The sequence below is a fragment of the Emydura macquarii genome, unplaced genomic scaffold (assembly GCF_026122565.2).
Source record: "Emydura macquarii macquarii isolate MOO-44397 ecotype Brisbane River unplaced genomic scaffold, CSIRO-AGI_Emac_v2 contig_450, whole genome shotgun sequence".
In the NCBI taxonomy this organism is placed as follows: domain Eukaryota; kingdom Metazoa; phylum Chordata; order Testudines; family Chelidae; genus Emydura; species Emydura macquarii.
In genome coordinates, this window is record NW_027130587.1 from 7,696,622 (window position 1) to 7,720,130 (window position 23,509).

The window sequence follows — 23,509 nt, forward strand, 5'->3', positions numbered from 1 at the left end:
ATTATTTGTGTATGTAATATATAGCACTTCTGCTTGCTGCAGTGCCGTCAGTTGCCAATACTAGTAAATTGTCTCCTTTGCTTTGACTATAATATAATTCTGCCTCTCAAACTTTGGGTTTAACATGGCAAATATCCTAATACCATTATACAGGGCAATGTTACACCCTCATCTGGCCATTCCCATCTCAAAAAGGATATCACAAAATTAAAGGCCATTGACTACAACGAAGGATCAAACTCTTAACTTCTGCCTACACTGTGACTCATTCTGCTGGGTTTCACTTACTTTAAGAATTAGCAGGTGAGCCATTTTAAGCTGCGTTTGCATGTTAGCTTCAAAGTGCCACAAAGGATGCATTCCACTTAAAAGAATTCCTGCAAATAAATTAGGATCACATGAGGCCAAATTACATCCTAGCAAAAAAAAAAAAAAAAAAATTCCAGGAGGCTGTCCTGTTAACTTCATTGAGAGTTGCCCAGACTTACCTAAAGCACAGCTGAATTAGGTCCTGAGAGTATGTTTAAGTTCTAAATTGATGAAAGAACATCTGGAAAAAAATGCACCCATGTTTTTAGACCTCTGTAATTAAGCAACAGCTGAGTGGATTTAAACTATATTTTTGATAAATTGATTAGCACAAATTCACTCTCTGTACTTATAACTTTAATGTCAAGTTTCAATGTGATCTGATTTGGCGCTGCAGACTTATTAAACCCTGAAAATTGGGCTTTATAGTGGAAATAGCAGCTCACTGAACCTTAATTATAACTGCAGCACTGGCCATGGCATATCTTTACACACACACCAAACGTATAAGATGCAAGAAGAATTCAGTGGGAGAGAGCTAGAGCTGGTGGAATTATTCGTCATGAATAATATTAATTGTGAGTTTAGACCTTCTTTATGTTACTCTCGCAAGCAAGGGCCCAATCCTAACTTTACATCTTAACAAGGGCCATTTGTACGTCTGAGATTTGTTACTTTGCATTCCATTCATTACTACTTTTAGTGTTAGAAGAATAAAGACACTAAGGGGTAGATCATCCTTTTCATATGCTTCGAAGACACAAGCAGTATATTGTCAGTTTGTTTATGTCCAAGTGGCCAATCTCTCCAGAAGCTGGCTTGAAAACTCTACCTGGAACGTAGTCATGAAAAGCCTAATAGAATTATAATGATTTACTTTTCAATAGGACTAAGATCTGCTGGATGCAATGAAAATCATCTATAACTTAAATATGTTCCTACTGTGTTCTTCAAAGGAATAAAATGGTAAAAATTGATCAAAATCCAATGTCTTACAGAAAGTCTGTGTATTACTCCATACCTTATATCATTTAATTTTTCTCCTTTTTAAAAATACATAGTTATTTATTACATTTTCATTCTCTCTCTCTTGGAATGGTTTCAGAGTTCCATTAAGTAACTGCATTGCCTGAAAAATAGGTAACTCCTAATTTCAAGCCAGTCAAATATTTTCTTGTCTGGAAGTTGATACTTTTAACTTCCATACCGTGAATACAATCGTCTGAGCCATAAATTACTTTGGACCAGCCTCTGAGGTCGCACTGTAATCAGTAGGGACAATCCTGCTGGGACAACACCTGGGAAGGACTCCTGGGGGCGGGATGGGCTCATGTCCCAAAAGGCCAATTATGGCTTGCTCTCAGGCTGATTCACTGCTCAGGTCAGATGTGCTGGACTGATTCCCTCCACTTAATGGTAGGTCATGAGAAATATTGTGTCTATCCAGTCTCTCCTGCCCTTCTCAACACAACTCCTCCTATGACCCTGGAATGGTTGAGTTCTTGGCTCAGCTACACTAAGTTGCTGTTTGTACAAAGGATTGTTCCTACTTTTGGATTTGTTCTTTATTAATTTACAGGATTGTTTTCTCTTCTGCTTCAGGAAGCTTGAAATATGGAGGGGTAAGTTGTTTCCTGTGTTCTGTTAGCTGGAGATTTACTCTGTTTAGCACAATTTGTTATAAACTGACATGTCTCATAATCACACATTTCATACCATGTTTCATAAAGATTCTACTGAGGGAATTAAACTATTGAAACCATCCAATTGTTGATGAGGATGCAGTGTGTGCTAAATTTGGGTTTGAAAACACAGGATGATATGTACTGCATGATCAATTTTTACCTAGTATAATAATAATAATTTTTGTCATTGGAATATATTGCTAACTTCAGTCATTAGCATTTGCTTCTTTAGGCCCCGATTCAGCAAAGCACTTAAGTATATGCATAGGTCCCACTGAAGTCATTGGGAGTCAAGCAGGCTCTTAAAAATCAGCAAGTGCTTGAGTGCGGTGCTTTGAATCAGAGCATTAATCGGAGCTGTGGACTGTTGGTTTCTTCATAGCTTACATTAATTTTACCTAGCATTTACATACAACACAGAGCACTGAGGACAGCGGTAGCAGGAACCCAAACAATTCCTTTGTTGGGATGATGCTGGATGCTCAAAAGACATTTGCAGGCATTTCATTTGCAGATTGGCTGGCAGCTGACAATGCAAGTCTGAGCTACAGTATGGAGGTAAATCATCAAAGTGCTCAGCTAAATTTGTTTTCTATTGTTTTTTAAAATACCTATCCATCCGTTTACCCCGACCCCACCCTAATTTAAACCTAAATAAATTTGAGGTGTAGCTCTGAAAACAGAAACCTTGAAATAGTGTAGTCAGAACTAAAACTCCCTATGTCAAAGCCCCATAGGATTGAAACTAGACTGAAGGGTTTCAAAATTTAGCTGAAAGGGCTCAGTGAACCCTGAACCAATTTCAGCTTCATTTACACAGCCAATTTGGGGCTTTATTTCAATCTACTCCTTGTGGGCCGTGTAGTCACTCGCTATGTAACTCATGGAAAGAACTGACAAGTTAATGGGGGCTGTGCGGATTTTTAATTTATTATGTAATCATGCATTTTATGCGGGGGGGAGGGGGATTTCTCTCACTGTTTCATAGCATGGGTTACCTCTTTAATGGAGAGTGTGAATTGGAAGGGAGGCATCTATAAGACAATCTCACAGATCTGCTTCTCCCCACCTCAGTCTTACTGACTTCCCATCAACTTGGAAGCTTTTGAAAATGTTACCTTAAGTTGTTTTTGTAAATGGGACTTAGGAACATAAGCCCTATTGACTTAAAATGAAGTGTAGCCTAAGGGCTACATCTTTAGGAGCCCAAATATCTGTAATAAATTGGCCCCAACTGCCTGTCACGTTGGAAAATGGGACTGAGGCTCCTAAGGCAGTTTTGAAAATTTTACCCTTAATGTATTCAGTCTTTTAACGTAATTTAGCAGATGGAAGGAAGGAGAACACTATGTGATCAGTCAGCTCTCCACCAACCACCAGCAAATACTTCCAAGACCACAACTAGTCTGTGGACCACAGTTTGAGAACCACTGAAACAGTGTTTCAATGTGTATTATAAATTTCACTTTGCGCTGATATCGGAATAGAATGCAATTTGATAACTGGGTTAAAAGATAGCCTGCTGTCCCTTTAATGCCTGAAGTTACTGGTGTGTATCTTCTATTGAAATGTAATTTTGTAATTTCTTACAGCATACTCATTGGTGAATTGCAACAGAGACCACCTTTCTCCCATTACCTCTGTTTATAATGGCGAATCACAGAATGATACGCTATATCACAATTTGAGCTCTCCAAGTGAAGATCTGTTAAGAATATTCCTCTGGCTACCATTAGGGTATTTCCTATTTATTATTAATAGCAGTAGTATTACGGTAGCATCAAGAAGTCTCAGCCAAGGATCAGGACCCCGTTGTGCTAGGAGTTATACAAACACTGAACAAAGACTATCCCTGCCCCGAAAGAGCTTAAAATCTAAGAATATAGATTAAAAAAACAAAAACAAAAAAAACCCCACAACCCTACACAGTCTATACTGAAGTTGTGTGTCTTTGACTATGTGTCCTATCAGTCCTCGGTCATGGGAAACAAAGGGATTTGGATTCATTATATCATTCTCTGTCTTAGGTGTTGGCTAGTGCAGAAGTTCTTTTCCCGTTTGGAGTTTGAATCGGCTTTTCATCACTGTGGGCCACAGTCAGGTAAATCAGGCAGAGTCACTACAAATGTTTTCTCTGTTAGCATTGATCTGAGAGGTAGCCAAAATATTTATTCAACACGGGCAGGCTGACGTATCTCTTGTATGAAGAACTATTGGATGAGCGTTAGTTTTGAGAGCCTTTTCTGTTCGTTGAACCAATTACCTCTACAAATCTTGCTGTCAAATAACTGCTTATTTATGTGCCCATGCACTGAATTTTTACTTTGCCACATATACACAGAGCTATCAAACCAAATGCACCAAAACCTGTATCTTAGTTGGATATAAATGAGAAACAAAACACACTTGGAATTATTATATTCACCATTAATTTTTATTTGAACTGTCTTATGAAAATGCCAAATGGTTTTTAAATGTTTACATGAATGCAACTGTGAAAGTTTTTAAAAAAATGATCTTTTACTATCTTTGCTTGGAATGCCTATACAACTTACTTATGCCTAAGTCAGTGAAGAAGGGAGATGTTTAACATTTTTAACAGGTAGCTAAAATAAAATACTTTGGTCTCTCCTCTACCATCGCTCACTCACAATTTTTTACCTCTATTGTTTGCTTTTAACATCCTCCAGTGTCATTGCCCTACCATTAGTTGATATGCTGGGTGTCTTCTATACACTGTAGTAATGAATTAAAGCCCAGTAATTTCAAGCACATAAGTGTAGTGGCTAGGTGAGCCTGTGGTCACAGTGTGGTTAATCACACTGGATCTGAACATTTGGAGTTATGAAGGCACTTTGGCCAATGTCATAAAACATCTATAGACAAGTTTTAGTGTTGTGTTCAGCAGAAATATGGCTTTTGTGATGCCAGGGGCAAAGGCTACTTGAAATTGTGTAGAAAGCTGTGTTAAAATTACAAGCTATCACTTTAATTTTTAAGGGAGCTTTCTGGTCCTGCTTCTAGGCTAGGGGGCTTTGCAAGGGAGTAAGTGTGAGAGGCAGAGCGAGGTGGTTGAATTGTGCCTCTGTGTTACTGAGCAGTCTGCTTTGTCCCTCTCTGTTTTTTGTGTGGTTGTGCATTGGGGTTCTGAATTCTAAGAAATAAAGTAACCTTTCAGCAGCAGTATCTTATGTTTTTATGTAACTTCTCTATGTGTATGTAGTGAAGATAATAGGTTGCTGTTGGACACCTGATTTGGGACCCTGTCATGTGTGCTCCAAAGTCTCAGCTATGCTTGCTGACAATCAGTCCTTTTCCTCTGAAGCAATGAGGACCATTTCTCAAAAGAAGGCCAGATTTTCAAACCCGCCTGCAACTCCCACTGAAGTCAACTTCAATGAGAGTTGTGTGTGCAACTTGAGATGAACCTGGCCCATTGTAATGAATGCAAAATATGAACTATATTTAAGATTCAGAAAGTATTTTGGCTTTATAAAGTGTAACGATGTCATGCAAGAATTCCAAGATTTGACCTTAGCAATCCAACCAAAAAAAAACCAGTCTTCACTCCTAAAGATGAAATAGAAGAGAGAGATGTTTGGTTGGCATTTCAGAGTTTTATACCATCAACGTGGTGTACTGAAAAGAGCCACATACCACTAATTTATTTATTTAACCAATATAATTTTATTCTATTTTAGCACAAAAAAACCAAACCAATCCCCCTTTGGATACAAAAATAAAGAGAATAGTTGTAACTGGTTACAATAAACAAGAATGAATACAGTATTTTAAGTAAGTTTTCCTTATTGCAGAGAAATTGCTTATCTGCTTTCCCTTTGTTGTTCTTGCTTCCGAGGCCTACAGTTCCTTCTTAGGATTTCTGACTGTTTAGTGAGAGAGAGTGAGGAACTTAGCTCCTGGCAAGCCAAATAAGACTGTAACTCTTAAAATACAATACCGAAATTAAAACGAAATGGACCTGAGCTACATCTAGATTTCAAACACTTCAAGTTGAATGACATGTGGAACCAGGCTTTTGGCTTGGGCCCATCTTTAATTATTAATCTGTTGACTTTAAATTGTATCTCGGACAATTAGATATTGGAAATATTCTTTCCCCTCTTTAATATTGTGGTCTCACTTGGATTCATTTGTATATAGTCTCAGCCATGAATAATAAAACACCAATCATTCTGATGTATCCTTAATCCAGTTCATACCTTGAGCAAGGATTCAGTTAAGGAAGCTTTCCTTAATCAGTGCTCTGCATCATAGACACAATCCAGCAAAGCACTTAGGGTTTGGTCCAAAGCCCACTGAGGTAAAGGGAAAGACTAAAAACCACATCATGATGGCAAATCTCAGTAGTACCATTCTTCAGAATTGTTTGGTTTTAAGAAGTTTTATTACAGTAAGCCATAAAAAAATTAATTTGATAACCTATAGATAAAAAGCACAATGCTGAGCTTATAAGAGATCTATGAGCAGTAATTCAACTTACTCATTGTATGTGTAATGTATTTTTTTGTAATCCGATTAGTCCTGTCAAATCATTTGTCCAAAAACAATTAAATTGATTGTTGAGTATATACAGTAGTGACACGGCACTAAAATTCTGCCATTTAGTTAGCCATTCTGGAGTATTTCTTTGCTATCTAGAAATACTGCAAATTAATACACATCAAGCATTAATTTTGTGTCAATACCAAAACTGTTTTTCTGCATCAGTTCTGGGAATTTGCTATATGGAATCTGGTCATTTTTTTGGAGGATTTTAACAAAGGGGAAAAAAAAAGCTGGGAATAGCATTTTGGAAACTGACCACATTGAAATTAAGAACAACTTTTCTTTCTTGTTTTTTGCACGCACCCACACTCACACACTTTGAATATAGTTGTCTCCTTCATAAATGTATCATACTAAACAAAATATTGTACGGCAAAATTCTGTCACATTTGCAGGGGAGTGACCAATTTTGATATTCTACTTACCTGCACATACAGTATTTACATTGGTGCCAATGGACAATACAAGTAGAAAGAACAATTAATCAATTTCAGGCCATATTTTCAAAAGTGTGGGTGCATTTGCTCATGGCTGTCTTGCATGCATCTAGCGTCAGCTGAAAACATGCAAGTCAGGTGTTCGTATGCACACATACCTTTGCCCAACCCTGACTTTTGTACACACATTTTGTGCTCGGCTCAGGCAGGCACATGGATATTTGAATATTGGGTTTTCAAGAGCTACCATGGAAGATGTGAAAGGAGACATTTGTCTATAGAAACCATGCACATTGTCCACTGCCTCGCAGCATTTATTTACATTGGTTTTAATTCCCATGCTAATGTGCAAATAGCTTTGTGTTGTCTTTGAGACATGTTATTCCTTGTCATTTCACTTGTGTGGGGTGAGTGTTTCAAACACTGATGCTTCTCTTTCAGACAGGTTATCAGCTATCTGCAAGAGTAGATATTTTAGGGGTTAGATACTTGACAAATTCAAGCAACTCTTAATGTTTACCAGAAGAACAATACTGAAGAAAGCCAGAACTAGTAAAAAGGCAGATTCTCAAAGCATTTAGTCCCTATAGTAAAATTTAGGAAGGTGGCAACCGTATCTGGTGACACACCAAAGCAATCACCCTTAAACATGTGATTGTTATGCTGGTTAAATTTTAATTGTGAAAAGAGGCCAGTAAAACCTCTAGATGACAATATATTTAATGGTAGAGCAAAACTGTACTAATGTTGATTTGAAGGGTAATTTTCTTGTCAGCTATATAATTAATGCACCATTCAGTACAGTAGCCTATTGTTATTCTAGTACTCTGAGATGCATTTCAAACTGAATAGCTGTTTAACAAAACACTTGGCAGCTTTATTACCCTTAGGTGATTCTGTCATTCAGCATTTTCACACATTTAGCCTGAAGTTGCAGAATCAGTTTTGGTATCTATTCTGTGAAACGCAAAGCTTGTTTAAATTAAAAAAGAAAAAAAAAATCAGGACTTGACTTGGAGCCTTGTCTATGAGCAATGAAACATGAATTACCCTTGCAAGCTCCTTGACTTTTTCTCCCTTAGTCAAGGTATTGTCTGCCACTTTTAATAAACCATGAAAAGGTATTTTGTGGTCTTTTCAAGATATTGTCTTCAGCATTATGCTTGTCTTTACTTTACTTAACAGAACACTTGGCACTTCAGAAACTACAGTTCAGAGATAAATGCTTATGTAATGGGAATTTTTAAACAAGAAGACATCATGTTGAATTTGCTGTTGCTGTATGTATAAAAATTCAAGTAGATGTGGTTGAACAAAAGAGGGGTGACTCTTACGGAATTTACTAGTTACGGAATCAAAACTTTCTTCCAAAAGATATTGTTTCATCTTCCTTGCTGTAAGGAAATTAAGGTTTCAAAGGTAGGTTATTTTTTGAGGAGACGACATAGAACACATATATGAGGAATTACATCCTTAAACTGAGATGCTAAAGGATAAATGAAAAGTGAAGTTTGCATCTTAGATATAGCAATTCTACACATGAAAATTTTGTGAAACATTTTGAAGTTATTTCCTTTGTGCAGGGATTGAAATGGACCAATTTTTCATTTTTTTGAAATTCTTTTTTGGAAAAAAATTGATCTCCCCCTCCCCTTTTGCCATTCAGTGAAAAAAATTAATGATTTTGAAGGTTTTTATCCTCAATCTCTCTCTCTCTCACACACGTGCCTTTTAAGACGTTACAAAGTGACAGAGTAAGACAGTTTCATTTTTCCTTTTAGTAGTCTGTAACTTTTCTAAAGTGTTACAAAGGGACAAAGAGTAAAAACTTAGAAAGGTCTAAAAATGCCCCATACATGATTCATTCCACTGCATTCAGTGATTACAAGAAAAAAAGATCAATGAAGGAAAAGAAGAAAAAACAAGCATCAAACAAAACCCCACACCCACAACCAAAAAATCAAAACATTTTGAAATGTGCAATTTTTGCTTTTAGTAAAAAACTGGAAAATTTCAAAAACAAAACTTTGTGCAAATTATCGATTGTGAGCAGAAAGACCCGTTTTTGTAGAAGAAAAGCTTCAAATAGAAAAGGTTTTGAATGAAAAAAATGGAACCAACTGTAAGTATAACTCTTGCAAAAACCACAGCAAGCTGCATACAGCTAGACTTTCGCTCCACCCGCTGTGTAGTTCTATGAGGCTAGTTCATCCTCCAAATAAATCCTTTGTGTAATTTATGGGCTAAGTTTGTGAATGTAAGTCATACAGGTGTCAATCAACGTCACCCCCCATCTGGCGAAAATCCATCTGCGGTTGTCAGACTTGCCAAGAGAGAGACGTGTACAGCACAAGATATGGGCTTGCATTCTAACCTATCACTGTCTCAAAAGTATCTCAGCCTTTGAGACAACAGGTGTAGTAAATGCCCCATCATGTGGTAATGATCGTCTCTATTCATCACTCAGGTTGTTAGGCATACTGTGTTAGGCTGGCAAGCTAGCTGCAATGTCCTTTAACCCCATTCCACAGAGAGAGAGGGCATATTTGAGATGCCCTATTGCAGTGAATTTATTTTCCTCTATTTACCACTGTTTTGTTTTGTTTTGTTATAGAACAGTGTGTATGAAGGACTGCTTAATGGCGCAGTAAGCCAAGAGATTTGCAGCTCTTTTATGAGGATAGATAACGGGTAGTTTTCAAAATTAGCGAGTACACAGGCTATTATCTTCTATTAGAGCTTGGACCTTGTTATTCTGGTACCGATGTTAAAGCTTCCTTGGGAAATCAATTGGAGTGTAAATATAGCAATTGTTTTGTTCCATTCCGTTATTCAAATATTTTTAAGTGGTAGGAAGACAAGAGGAACCAGCAGTGCATCTGTCACTTTCCTCTGAAGTATCTGGTGCCGACTGCTGTCAGACACAGAACATTGGACTAGAAGGACCAAGGATCCAGTCTGGCAATTCCTATGTAAAACAGACATTTCTAATCAGGGTGCACTATACAATATATGTGTGTCTATTTTTTATTATTATTAATTATCATTGTATTCTGGCAGAGTGAATCCCATTGTGCCAGGTGCTGCACATCTACAGTCCCTGTCCCAAAGAGTTTACAGCCTAAATAGACAAGGCAGGCAAAGTGTAGGAGATAGGCAGTATTTTACAGAAGAGAAACTGAGGCACCAAGAGCTTGCCCATGGTCACACAGACATACCAAAGAACTGAACCCAACTTCTGCGTACTATCTACTGCTTAGCCAAGAGGCCATCCTTCCCCGCTCAGCAAGATATTTCCCCCCACAGTTTGCTGCACTGAATGCCAGGAATAATTTAAAATTACACCACCTTACTGGCTCCAGGCCCTTCTTACCCAAACCCTGACATTTCAGGTTTTATCTCTGTTCCCTCCAAATCATGTTGCTGCTCTTGGACATCACAGCCATCACTCATGCGCTAGTGGAAAATGGAACCATTTTGCAAGTGTTATTTCATATTCCAATAGGGCGTTATCCATTATGGGACAGGAACATTGGAATTGCCAGACTGGATCAGACCTGAGGTCCGCCTAGTCCAGCATCCTATCTCTGCCAGGGGCCAGTGCCAGCTGCTCCAGAACATAGTGCAAGGATCCCACAGTAGGCAAGTGTGGGATAAGCTAACCCATACATTAGGTCTCATCCTGGGCTCTAATAGTTAGAGATTGTCTTGAGGCCTGAAGCACAAGGTTTAATATCCTTCCCAATATTTTTATCATAATTAATTATGATAAATCTGGATTCTCTTGGTAGCCATATAAGGGTCAATCCCTTTTAGAACATACAGATCTAGATGAGACCGTTGAGATACTGGAGTCCTTGCTCCTCTAAAGTTCTCTGTTCTTTTTCCCAGAAGGAAATTTGAGCAGAAAAAAACCATCAGTATAGACAAGATCTAAAAGGACTCACCCCTCTAGCGGGAACCGAGGCCAGGTCTACCCTAGAAACTTTGGCCAACAGAATGTCACTTAGGGATATGATTTTATAACTCCTTTGTTGTCAGCAAAAGCCCTGGTCTAGATGCAATTACTATGGCAAAAGAAAGCCTTTTGCTGCTATGCTTTATTTCCTTTGGGGAACCAGCATAAGCTATATTGACAAAAGCACTTGTCAGTATAAACTGCGTGTACACTAGGACAGTTTGCTGTTATAGCTATACCTATATGTAGCTATATCAGCAAACCTTTTCTAGTGTAGACTAGGCCTTGGCCCTAGGGAGTCACTGCATCAGAATAATGTCCAAGAGAACCTGGACAAACACACCTTTTTAGGCCAGTGATAAGTAATTTTCAAGCAGTGTTGGCTTTTCTGAACAGGCATCCTTGAAAGTTTAGCTGTAGCCACTCTGCGTCTTCACAACCTGACCTCCACCATGTATTGTCCAGCGTAAAACAGGAGGGCACTTTGGTTGGAAGACTTTTCCTAGTAGTCAAAAGCCTATAGAGTAATTAACAGGAAAACAAGGCTGCAGTCTCACACTCCATTAAATTTAATGTACAGTATTGCATACTGCTCTGGTTGTCCTACCCTGCTGTTCCTCACTAGTCCAACAGGGAATCTATGATTGCAAACTTCTCTCTTTATGGTTGCCTTTATATAATGCATATATAAAAATCCTTCTGATGGATCTTAAAGCATTCACTTAAATATTAACTAAGTTTCACTATAACCCTGTTAGGTACCGAAGTACCTGTTATGATGATCTTTTAATATTATAGTTAATGATGTTACTTTAGTATAGATGTGTTGAAAAATTAGAATATTGAATTAAAAAAGGATTATTTATTCAGGTTTTTTTTCAAATCCATGTTTTGTCGAGGTATTTCATTTTATACTAAAGGGTATATTCTCTATGCAACATGCAGGCTTTAGCATTAAAACTGAAAACTTAGTCACTGACTTTGAAAATATATACCTTTAAATTGTTAGATAATCTCTTCAGATTATCTCAGGCTTCAAATCTGCAAGATGTTCTGTGTGGGAGGGGATCCGCCCGTGCAGAGCAGCTTTCAGGATTGGGACCTAACTGCTCAAAATCATGGGGAGAATTTGAGCTAAAGTTTCAAGATAGGTTGTTGCAGGCTTTTTAGATAGTCTAAGAAATGAAATGATTATAAGAAAAGATATTTTCAAAAAGGATCCTTGTATTGATTTAAAGTGCTTTCCTAGTTTGTATTCAGATTATAGTTGAGTGAAGATTTTCTTAGAGCTTTTCAGTGAAAAATACTTTTTTTCAGTGAAAAATGCAGATTCAGCATCATCAAAACATTTCATACCTTCATGTTAGTTTCACCATTGGTTTCAGTCAACTAAAAACAACTTTCTCCAAAAAAATCAAAACTTTTCTTTTTGACCCTTTTTAAATGAAATATTTTGATTTTCCAGTTTGAAATGACTAGTATTTTTAATAAAAGAAAAGAAAATTTTGAAACCACCAAAAACTTTTAAAAATGATGGAAATTGAAACAAAATATTTCCATTTTGTTGGAAAAAAAAATCCCACACAACCTAAAGTGATCTGAAATAAACAAACTCAGAATTGACAACAAACCAAAAAAATCTATTACTCTCAAAGCTAGTAGTTCAGATAAGCTTATGTGAGCGCAGCTTCTTTCCCAGGAACAAGTTAACTCATCATTCTTCCAATTACGGCTGATTCTTTGCAGTAATCTATCTGGCTGCATGACAAAGTACCAGTGGAATGCTCTTCTGGAGAACCTACTGTTACCCAAACCTACAGTGAGAGTTGCCAGTGAAGTACAATAAATCAGAAGTGACCTTTATTTTACATATTATCAGAAAACATCCATCTTTAATCAACTTTATTTTGAGTTCAATGAGAGTTTACCCAAGTATCTGTTTATCTTGTGAATCCAAAATAACTGAGGATAATACTGAGTTCACGATGAAATGTCACAAGTCACTTCTCTAGCAGAGCTGGGAATAAATGCAGGTTTTGTGGATCTAACTCTAATCACAAGATTCCCTTTCCCTTCCTTTTCTTAGCACTCCCTTCAGCAAGTAGAGGAGGGGAGCAGATTTTCTGCTAACCTTGCCCCTTTCGGTGATTTTACTCTGTTTTTCAATAACTGGTTCCTAAACTGGAGATACACTAATCTGATAAAGGAAGGGGTAGGATCCTATTGGTTTTATATAATATAGCAGAGTTATAGAACAACATACATTGCAGAAATAATTCAAGATCGGTTCCTGCTGGCCAAGAATTCTTCTCTTGCGGCACTACATAGAGTTTGTGGGTCAAAATCATCCCTGGTATAACTTGACTGACCTCGTGGAGTTCCAGCTGGGATAGATCTGGCCCAGAGTGGTGAATGTACTTGTATCAGGAAAGCTTGTACACTTGGTGGCCAGAGAGAGAGACAGAGAGAGATCAGTGTCTCAATTAGGGAGGAATGAACTGATTTTGAGCAAATTAACCCTCCAGGCTCTTGGGAGCTTCATCCAAGACATCGGGCCAAACATTGGTAACTTCCTCTAAAACATGCACTTGATGTTCACTCTTCCGTGGTCTCTCTTCATTCTCACATTGCAGCTGGGTCCAGATAGTGCAAATGCTGAAACCTCAAAGACTTTTCTATGTGAGAGAATTTCAACAGCACATTCCCACTAGCTTCTCGGTTCCCCAGCTGTAAAATAGGGCCAATAGCAGTTCCCTACCTCACAGGGGTGTTGTGAAGATTGTGAGATGTTCGGATATTACTGTGGTTGGGGGTGGGAGGCATATTAGTATCTAAGTTACACTGATCATGTCTACCAGTAGGTCCAGCTACAGCCCTGCCATAGACAAGGCTCTAGGGGTTTCTGGTATTTTTGTCCATGCTGTGGGCAGGGTGGTAAAAAATACTCAAAGCAGTACAGCTGAATCGGTAGTAGGAATATTTTACTAAAATGCTCTTCCCCAAACAGGCCCAGAGTGAAGCGGTTATTGCGGTAGTGCTCTCCTACCTAGAAGCAGAAGTATCAGAAATCACTTGAGACAACCCTGTCCTCAGACTCCCCGCTCAATTTTACAAGCTTAAGAAATCTGAGTGGTTTAGATAAGGTTGAGATCGTATCTACCCTGGTGAGTCTGCGTATGCAAACCAAACTTTAGTTTCTCAAAACTTTTGAGGTTCTTAACATGCAGTGAAATATTGGTCACATCTGTTGCCTTGCAGTTGGTATGTAGTTGAGTACAGTATGCTGGACATTTCTACAGGGAGATTTTCAAAGTCACACATGGGAGTCAGTCTCCCAACTCCCATTGACAGTCAGTGAAAGTTGGGTTCCTAACTCACCTTTGAAAATCTCTCCTCCTCCTCCCAGTTATTTCTTTTTTCTGAGTCCATTTAACTAAAGCACAGAATCATCGATTTTATTGCCAGAAGGGACCATGATGATCATGTAGTCTGACCTGCATAACACAGGTCATAGAAGTTGACCAAACAGTTCCTGAATCAAGCCCATATTTCTGGTTGAGCTGTAACATAGATCTTTTAGAAAAACATCTAATCTTTAAATCAAGATGTTAAGTGATGGAGCACCACATCCATAGATAAGTTACCTTCACTATTAAAAAATGATGCCTTATTTCTAATTTGAATATGTGTAGTTTCAGCTTCCAGCCATTGGTCTTGTTTTGCCTTAGTTTGCTAGATTAAAGGGCTCTCTACCATCTTTCCTCCTTGAACATACTTTAGACCTTGATCAAGTTGCCTCTTAACCTTCCTTTTGATAAGCTGAATAGATTGAGCTTCTTTAGTGTCTCACTGTGAGGCAGGTTTTTCCAGATGTCAAATCACTTTCATTGCTCTTTTCTGAAGCCTTTCCCATTAATCAGCATTGTTTCTGTATGTGGACACCAGAACTGAATGCAGTATTCCAGTTATGGATTCACAAATGCCATATATAGTGACAATCATCATCTTCCCACTGGACAGCAGTTTGGAAAAAAAAAGCATGCTCACACAAATATAAATACCTAAAAAGCCAAACTAGCACCTCTCTCACCAACAGAAGTTGGTTCAATAAAAAATATGACCTCACTCCACCTTGTCTCTCTAATATCTTTGAAGTGACACAGCTACAATACCATGGCATACAGACTAGTTTCATTTTCATTTATGGAAAAAAATGCCTTTTAAACTTCACTAGAATTTCATTTGTTAATTCTACATGATCTGACGTGAACCCAATTCTTTCCTGCTGACTTCACTCCTGGAACAAAAGGCTTTCCAGGGATAATACAAGAAAAGAGCAAATACAGTAATATCTGCCAGTCATATGAAGAGTAAAAGTACATTTGCTACAAAGCTGTTCAAGTTTTACCCTTGGAAAATGAACCCATTTGTATTTATTCACTCTGTGATGGTTAGATGGATGAGCATTAAGCTTGGTTTCAAGATTTAGTGAAAGCAACAGCGGACTAAGATGGTATATTTAATTCTACATTGTAACGTGAATATGAATTGAAAAGAATATACCAATGCTTCTCGTAGCGAGGGTAGGCTCTTATCTGTAAATATCATACAGGCAACCCGGTTTTCTACATTTCAAGTCACCCTCAAGTGTCAAATGATAGCCAGAAGAAACAAAAAGTATCAGTCCTGCACTCAGTAACTATGTCTGATTATTCCCATACAGGTGCTGAAATGACTCCTTCTCTGCTCCTCATAGAATGTCCCTCTTGTTTCACATGCAGCAGCTTTGCCGTGGCATTGTCTGAGTTATTTTCATAATTCATAATTAGCTGAGTTCTTAAAAATTTAGACATACATTTAAAATCATGATCCAATTGCTTGATTGCCACCACATTGTGTTCAGAGTAATTTGGCTTTTGAAGCTGTTGAATGAATTTTCCACATGAGATTCCTAATTTGTACATATTTTATTGCCTTAAAATAGGTATTGGCAAACTGCCTAAACTGTAGAGAAGGCCTTTAATTCCTATCCCTATGTGATAAAGCAAATTAAGTGTAAACTGGGAGGCTTAAGATAGAATCCTTTAAGTGTATTGTGCTGGCACTTCTAAATTGTCCTAACACAGGTGCAAGCACACAGGTAAGATTAAGGGTAGTTAGTTCTACATGAAAGAGCTGAAATTGTTAGTTTTCATATAAAAGAGATAATGTCCCTATATAATATAAAAATTCTCTTTCTATCCTTGAGCTATTATCCCCAAGAGAAAATACACTCTGCTTGAAGAGGTTATTAGTGCTTTTGTGCTGGCTTTCATGCATGCTAAGGGAAAACGGCAAGTGCATTATTCTTTCTCCTCTTCCACCCCCTCCCCCACATGCTCTTATAACCTAGAAGGCTGGCCTTTTAGTCATTTTTAGAAGTGTGTTTAAACATCATTTAAGCTAAAACTAATATTGTTCAGCTAGCCAGAATGGATACATCCCTGCTGTTATAACAGCTCTATGTCAAGATAGAGGTGAAATGGGATGGAAGGAAAAGACGTGGGTTCTATTCCCAAGCTCTGCCAATGACTCACTCTGACACCCTGGGCTCGTCACTCAGTTTCCTCAGCTTTAAAAATGCTCAGCTTTAACTGCTGCTTACTTGCCTTTCTAAAGCAGCTACCAGTGAAAATGGTGTATAAATGTTAAGTAGTAGCATAGCCACACTTTCTGAATGCTGTTTAACGAATAAACTCATGTCTTAAACTAAAACTGAAAACCTCTTTGGTAAAATCTAAGGTAAATACAGACTCCAAGGAAGAAATATTTTTGTTCTGTTTTAGGTTGATAAAGTAGATGGAATTCCTTTCTACCCTACCATAAACTTACAGTTTCCAGAGAGGCCTTAAAAGAGAGAGAGAGACAAAACCATACCTTGGACAGACCCCCTTCAGTAATAAAGTGCCCAGTGCTGTGAGTGGCTAAGACCCATCTAATTTCTGCTGTAATCAGAATGGAATTAATCGCAGGTGCTTCAGATTGTGAAGGTGAAAATATCTGAGTCCATGCCGACATGCAGCCCTGTTTGTGTTTGAGTGCTTCCTTCCTATCTCTGTTCTGATTAGCTAGGCCAGCTCTATGCTACAAACTTTGGCCAGTGTAGTAATGTCTGTTAGAGGCGTGATTTTGTTACGATATTTTTATACTGGCCTAGAGTAGACACAGTTACATTGGCAGAAAAGTACTTTTGCTGGGATAGCTTATTTCACTCCACACTTTTCTGCTGGTTTAAGCTGGGTCGACACTAGGACGGTTGGCTGGCAAGCTATGCCAGCAAACCTTTTATAGTGTAGGCGAGGTCTCAACTCCACGGTCTAGACCACTTTTAAACTAGTTGTTGGTCCTTACATGTTCATTGTCTCATCTAAATTGCTAGTATAGAACCAACAGGTCAGAGTTCCATCCCCTCCAACTTTCCGCCCAGTCTTGCAGCTCCATATGTCCAAGATGCTCATTAGAATTTTATTTTGATCAGTTTTTATCCCCTTGTCATCAAGATGTAGTAATTGCTGCTGTGTAGCTGCTGTTTATTTTGCAGTTTTATCTTTTATTTTTCATTATTTGCAATCCAAACTGACCTTTACTACATAACCATTTGAAAAAAATGAACGTCCTGCTCACATCAGGAATGCCTCAGGAGAAGGGCAACCCTGCATAATTTCCTACCTTCTCACAGAAAGCATTCATATAGCAAAACTGGGAAATATTACTTTCTGCCCCTGTACACTCTCCTGGGTAGAAAGGTCCTGAAACACAATTTATTGTAAAACACACAGTGGTTACAGAGCTAGCACAGTCAATGATACTCCTTTTATTACCACTCAGATGAGAACACAAAATGACATTGGAAAGCAGTGAACTCACCAGAAGGGCAGAGAAAACCATTAAATTCAACACGCATCATATTTCATAATCAGAATCCCGCAGTCATAGCTGACACCACTGAATGAGTTTGTTGCAGTCATGATAATATAAAACCCACCGCATCTGCTTCCCTTGGCACTGTTTTTTGTAGGGCCTTGCAGTGTATGGGCTATTAATCATCAGTAGCAGGGGACATTGCAGACCAATGTACTTTGTATTGCATAAATTGAAAATGCATCAGTATTAGGGAGAAAACTGCCTTCTGTACATCTCTATTTAGATAAGCAGTTTCCAAAAAGGCTGGGCTGGTGTTATAGCTAACAACTTATTGGAGTTCTTTCCACAAGCAAGCAATCATCAGGGATAGCAATGCAATCCCTTTTACAGCAAATGTGAGACTAGTGCAAGGAAAGTGTTCCTCTCTTCCATGGGAGGCCTGATAAGTCTTGTGTTTGCAGTGGGAAAATGCAGTTAAAATATACTGTATTATTTAACTTCAGTAAACTAACTTTGTAAGTGAGAAGGATGAGCATGACTGGGACTGGGAACATCAATGGTTGCGGGAAAGATGTTGTATAACCTGTGTGTTAATGAGTTGTCAATAGGAGACTGAAGAAACATACCACACATGAGGGGCGGGGAGAGGGAGGGCTGCCTTTCTTTTAATTCTGTTAGCTCTGCTAACAGGAAGGAAAAAACAAATTAGGTTTGTGAAAAGTTGTACATGAGAGAATTTGATAACTCAGTGCTCAAAATTGCTTCTTTTAAGGAGACACTACATGTCCTACCATCAACTTGTTCAGCTTTTCATATATAACAAGGTGAGATTATTAATTGAGAGATTGTGTGTTGCAAAATTTAACAATTCAAATTTAGTATTGTATCTGCATATTTGATTTTCTTTTGCTTAATTGTAAATTACTGCATGGTTTAATTATATTTTCTCTTGAAGGGCTGTGAGGACATTTGCAACTTCACTGAATTTTCACTATAAGCTGTCCACAGTTAATACCAATCACTCCTAGTGTCTGATAGCTGTAATAGATCTTGTTTTCGTAAGGCATGCAATAGGTGTTGTTTAACATGGCTCGCACTAATAGTGTTGCAGTTGTGCAAACTTATATGAACTCTCATTTCTTCCTACAGGAATTGACTCAATGCAATAAGGAGGTAGAACACTACAAAGCTAGAAACAGTTGTGAATACCCTAAAAGTCTTTTGTGGGTCTAATTTGCCATTGAAGAGGTCAGTATGCAACATTACTAGTGTGCTTTCTACAATATCTGACTTCCAGTGTCTTGACAAAGAAAATCAAAAGACTAAGATTCTGATTTGCAGACATACTGTGAGTAGAACAGGGTGGGAAACTGTTTTCCTGAGCAGAGAGTTTGAGATTTCAAAAATGTTTCCATCTCAAATCAGGCTGAAAAGTCAAAATCTCAAGTTTTCTTGAACCGATAATCCAAAAACTTCAAAATTAAGTCAATCAAAACATTTTGTTTCAGCATTTATTTCAAACTTTTTTTTTTTTTTTTTTTAGTACAAATTAACTGAAGTTTCAAACCAAAAAATAATTTTGAAACAAAAAATTGAAGCTTTAGTTTTGAAAATGTCAATATGGGACATTTTGATCACTCTGAATTTTTTAAAAAATTTTTTCAAATCAGGAGCTTAATTGAAACTGACTCTTTCCACTGAACCATTTCAGTTTTGATGCACTGGCATTTTCTGCCAAAAAAAACCTTCTATCAGAAAATTCCTGACCAGCTCTAATACTGAGAACCTCCCATTGTCTACAATCAGAGTTCTTAATCTCTGAAAATCAGGCTCATGATCTCTGAGTTACTTTTCAGAACTGATAACTAACCTCATTCTAAATCAGTTTGTGAGGTGGATTTGGATTTAAACCAAGGGGAGCCAATTCCTGACATGGGAGCTGCATTTGTTCCAAAGCTAATGCCTTGTTCCCCAAACACACGGTTTGAAGTTGCTGCATCTTTGCTTATTCACCTGTTGCAGTTCTTACATGCTTTCCTTTAGGTTTAAGATGTGGTCATTTCTATTTTGTGTTGAGTTCATTTTACACATAAGCCCCTGCATAGTTTTGGCACAAATGATAGGAAATAAAGAGGGGAGCTGATGTTCAGCTAATGGATGGAAGATACGTTTACACTGCAATCAGGAGATGTCTACAAGAGCTGCAGTCGCATATCTGAGCTAGCTTTAATTCAGCTACAGCAGCGCTCGCATCCGTGTGGGTTGTACAAGTCAGCATGGCATCCTGGGTATTACTTGTGGGCTAGCCTTGATACTGTGGCTTCACTGCTCTGCGACCCAAAACTAGCTCTGTTATGTTGACATGAGCTGCAATCACATCCCATGACGGCCGTGCAGGCTACACAGAGTGTTGCATGTATGAATTTCACCTGTAGTACTGGGCAGCAAATTGCACAGACTCACATGAGGGATGCAACCAGCCGCCGTGGTCTCATACTAGTTTCTAATTCATTAAAAGTAAGCGCAAACCTTACACAATGGGGATGTGTCCAAACTTGAAGCTGGCATGGATCTAGCCCTATGTATCCTTTGAAAAACTTTTTCTGTAGCTAGAGACCAATGGCTTTTAAAACATAAATCAGAAGAGCCCAACCCATAACTGGATGTGAAGGTGGTTTTACATCAGCCAACCCCTGAAATGGTTTCTATTTAAAGTTCCCATTGAAACTTTCATGGCTGCAAGCTAGCATGACATTTTGCCCTGGTCTTGCCATTACTATGCTGATTTACATGGATTCATGCAGTGAATTTAGACTTAGCACTGTGCTAAAAAGGAATGTGTTATATTATTTTCTCTTCTTTCTAGAAGCATTGCTGGATAAATGGCTTTTTGTGCTATCTAAGTCAGCAAGTTTGAGAGCTGTCCATGCTACCTGGCGGGCCCATTTGTAATTGCAGAACATGTAGCTGAGAATGCGCTTGACTTAGGGAAGAAGACATCGCAAAATTCTTAGCTTTAGCCTCATTGTCATCTCATTCACCTTTAATCTAGTTTTAAAGGCAAGTTATGAAACTAATGCCATGAACAGAATTTAACAGAACAATCTACTGTAGCGTGCACTGCCAAAATATCAGAGCTGGAGAATGCAGGCATGCTAATCATATTGTGTTGGTGACATTGGCTTGTCAGTACTGCTGGGTGGAATTGTTCATTTCCTTTTACTCACGGGTCTGGGAAGTATGCATATCTAAATGGAAAATTAGGGTGCAGGAAGAAGTTTGAATTATTATTATTATTGGAGAAGCAGAGAGATTTTAACAAACCTGGTTCTGATAGAAGAAACAGTAGCTGACTGCCAGCTTATGAGCACAAGTGAACATGTGGGCAACTCTTGATTTATTAGAACAACTGACTAAAGAGATGGATGGTGAAATTCTGATCACTTAGAAGTCAATTGGAGTTTTGCCAGAGATTTCAGTGGAGGCAGGATTTCACCTAGAGAATCTACCACACCTCTTGACTTAGTCTCTAAAATCAGGATTGGATTTATTTATATATATATATATGTGTGTGTATATGTATATGTATATATATATATATATATATGCAATGTCTAGTTCTATGCTTGAATTGCTGGGGGAAGTTCTATGGGCTTTGTTCTGCAGGCAATAAAAGTAGTAGATCATCATAACTGCCCTTCTTCGCCTTAATCTATGACTTCCATTTATTCCATGTGTATATTTTACAGCTGTCTGACTTACTTTAAGGTGCTGTTACAGGTTCTGAGGAAACTGGAGAAAGAAATTTGGAAAAATCACACCAGAATGTAATAAATATAAAGGGAAAGCATGTGACTAGTAATATTACTACATATGTCAGTAGTGATGACTTGGGTGAGTAAAGGATTGCAAGATTAGGCCACAGTATTTAAATATCCCCAATTTACAAGTGAGAAAACTGAAGCACAGAAATATTAAGGACCAATTCATCTTCCACTGAAGTCAAAAGAAACATTTCAGTAGGGCCCACACCAAAATAACACAATATTTTGTGGCAGAACCAGAAAAAAACCCAAGAAATAACTGTATATTTGAGAGAAATCTACCACTTCCAACATGGAGCATACCAATGTAAACAAGGAAACCCTCATGTAGGTATTTCTGCTATATAAAATATTAAAAAGTTATGCTAGGAAGAGAGAGAGAGAACAATAGTTTTATATCCTCTTTGAAACAAGTAATTTAATACAAAATGCAATGCAAATTAAGAAATAACTTGATCTTTAAGAGAAAAATCACAGGGTTTTTTTTGGATTACTTTATTAAAACATACCTCGTGTTTATTGTGTGTTTACAGAATAATTTAAAATAATAGAAAATATACCAAGTTTGGTATAAGGCATCGGGAAAAAGCAATCGTCACATTGTAATTACGACACCAAATTGTACAATGTGACAAAAGTGAATGCCATTAGATTTTGAATCTTTATGATGGGTTTGGGATTATGATGACAAATGGAAGATGAATAAATTTGTTCCAATAAGAAATGATCAGGTGATACAGATTTATGAATGTTCTTTGTATCCAGACTAGTCAAGTGGGACACTGTAAAATCATTCCAGAACAAACACCTGACCTATTCGAGGAGAATTCTAAAAATGATATTCTTTTCTACATCATATAACACAGGTGGTGTCATCAGGCTTGATATATGGACCTATTGACTTCCTCCTGAAAACAGTTTGTTTATAAATGTTGACAATACAATTAGTAGCAGACCTAAGATTTTGCAATGGGTCTGGACCAGGAAGTAAATAATATGATGCAAAAGTTATACCAAATATCATCCACTTTATGCAGGATAGTAAATTGCACTCTATGCAAAGCTTTAACCAAGCAAATAATTAGAGCTGCTCAAAATAGAAATTGCAAAATTTTGACCAAAAAATGGTCAAGCATTTTCATTAAAGTTGCATTTACTATTTTGACTAGCTATACCCTTAGGAAGTTGTCTGTCTGGCAAAGCAGTCAGTTGTGTTTTGGGTCAGCTCTCCAATGAGCATTACACTTGTATGCGATAAATGCCAGAATGGAAAACAATTAGAACCAGATTTACTCCATTTACCGCCTATAGCACGAATGGAATTTTCTCCCAGTTTGCTCAAGGAAGGTTTCACAAGTCCTATCACCTATCCAGTTGCACAACATTTATCTTTCCTTCTCCCTACTTCTCCAGACTTCACAGTTGACTTTTTAACTGATCTTACTTTTAGAGAGTGATCTTTTAATGTATTTTCATTTGTTTCCATATAAACCACTCTAGTGGCGCACATTATAACTATCTTAGCCACACCACCTGACATGAAGGAAGTCCTTCCCCTTTGACCAGTTTGAATTCTGACTTCAGCCTCCCACTCAAAGCCCCCTGTGTTTAATGCACAGTACTGCTAGTCAAAACATTTCCATGGAAGATTTTTGCAATGGGAAATTGGATTTTTGTCTCAACAAAACTTTTCACAGAAAGGGTCTGCTTTCCTCAGAAACTTGTTTTGTTTTTGTTTTTTTGGTTGGAAAACCATATACCCCGTTTTAGGTTTTTTTTGTTTTGACAAATTTACAGATTTCTGTGGTGGCGGTGAGGAATAAC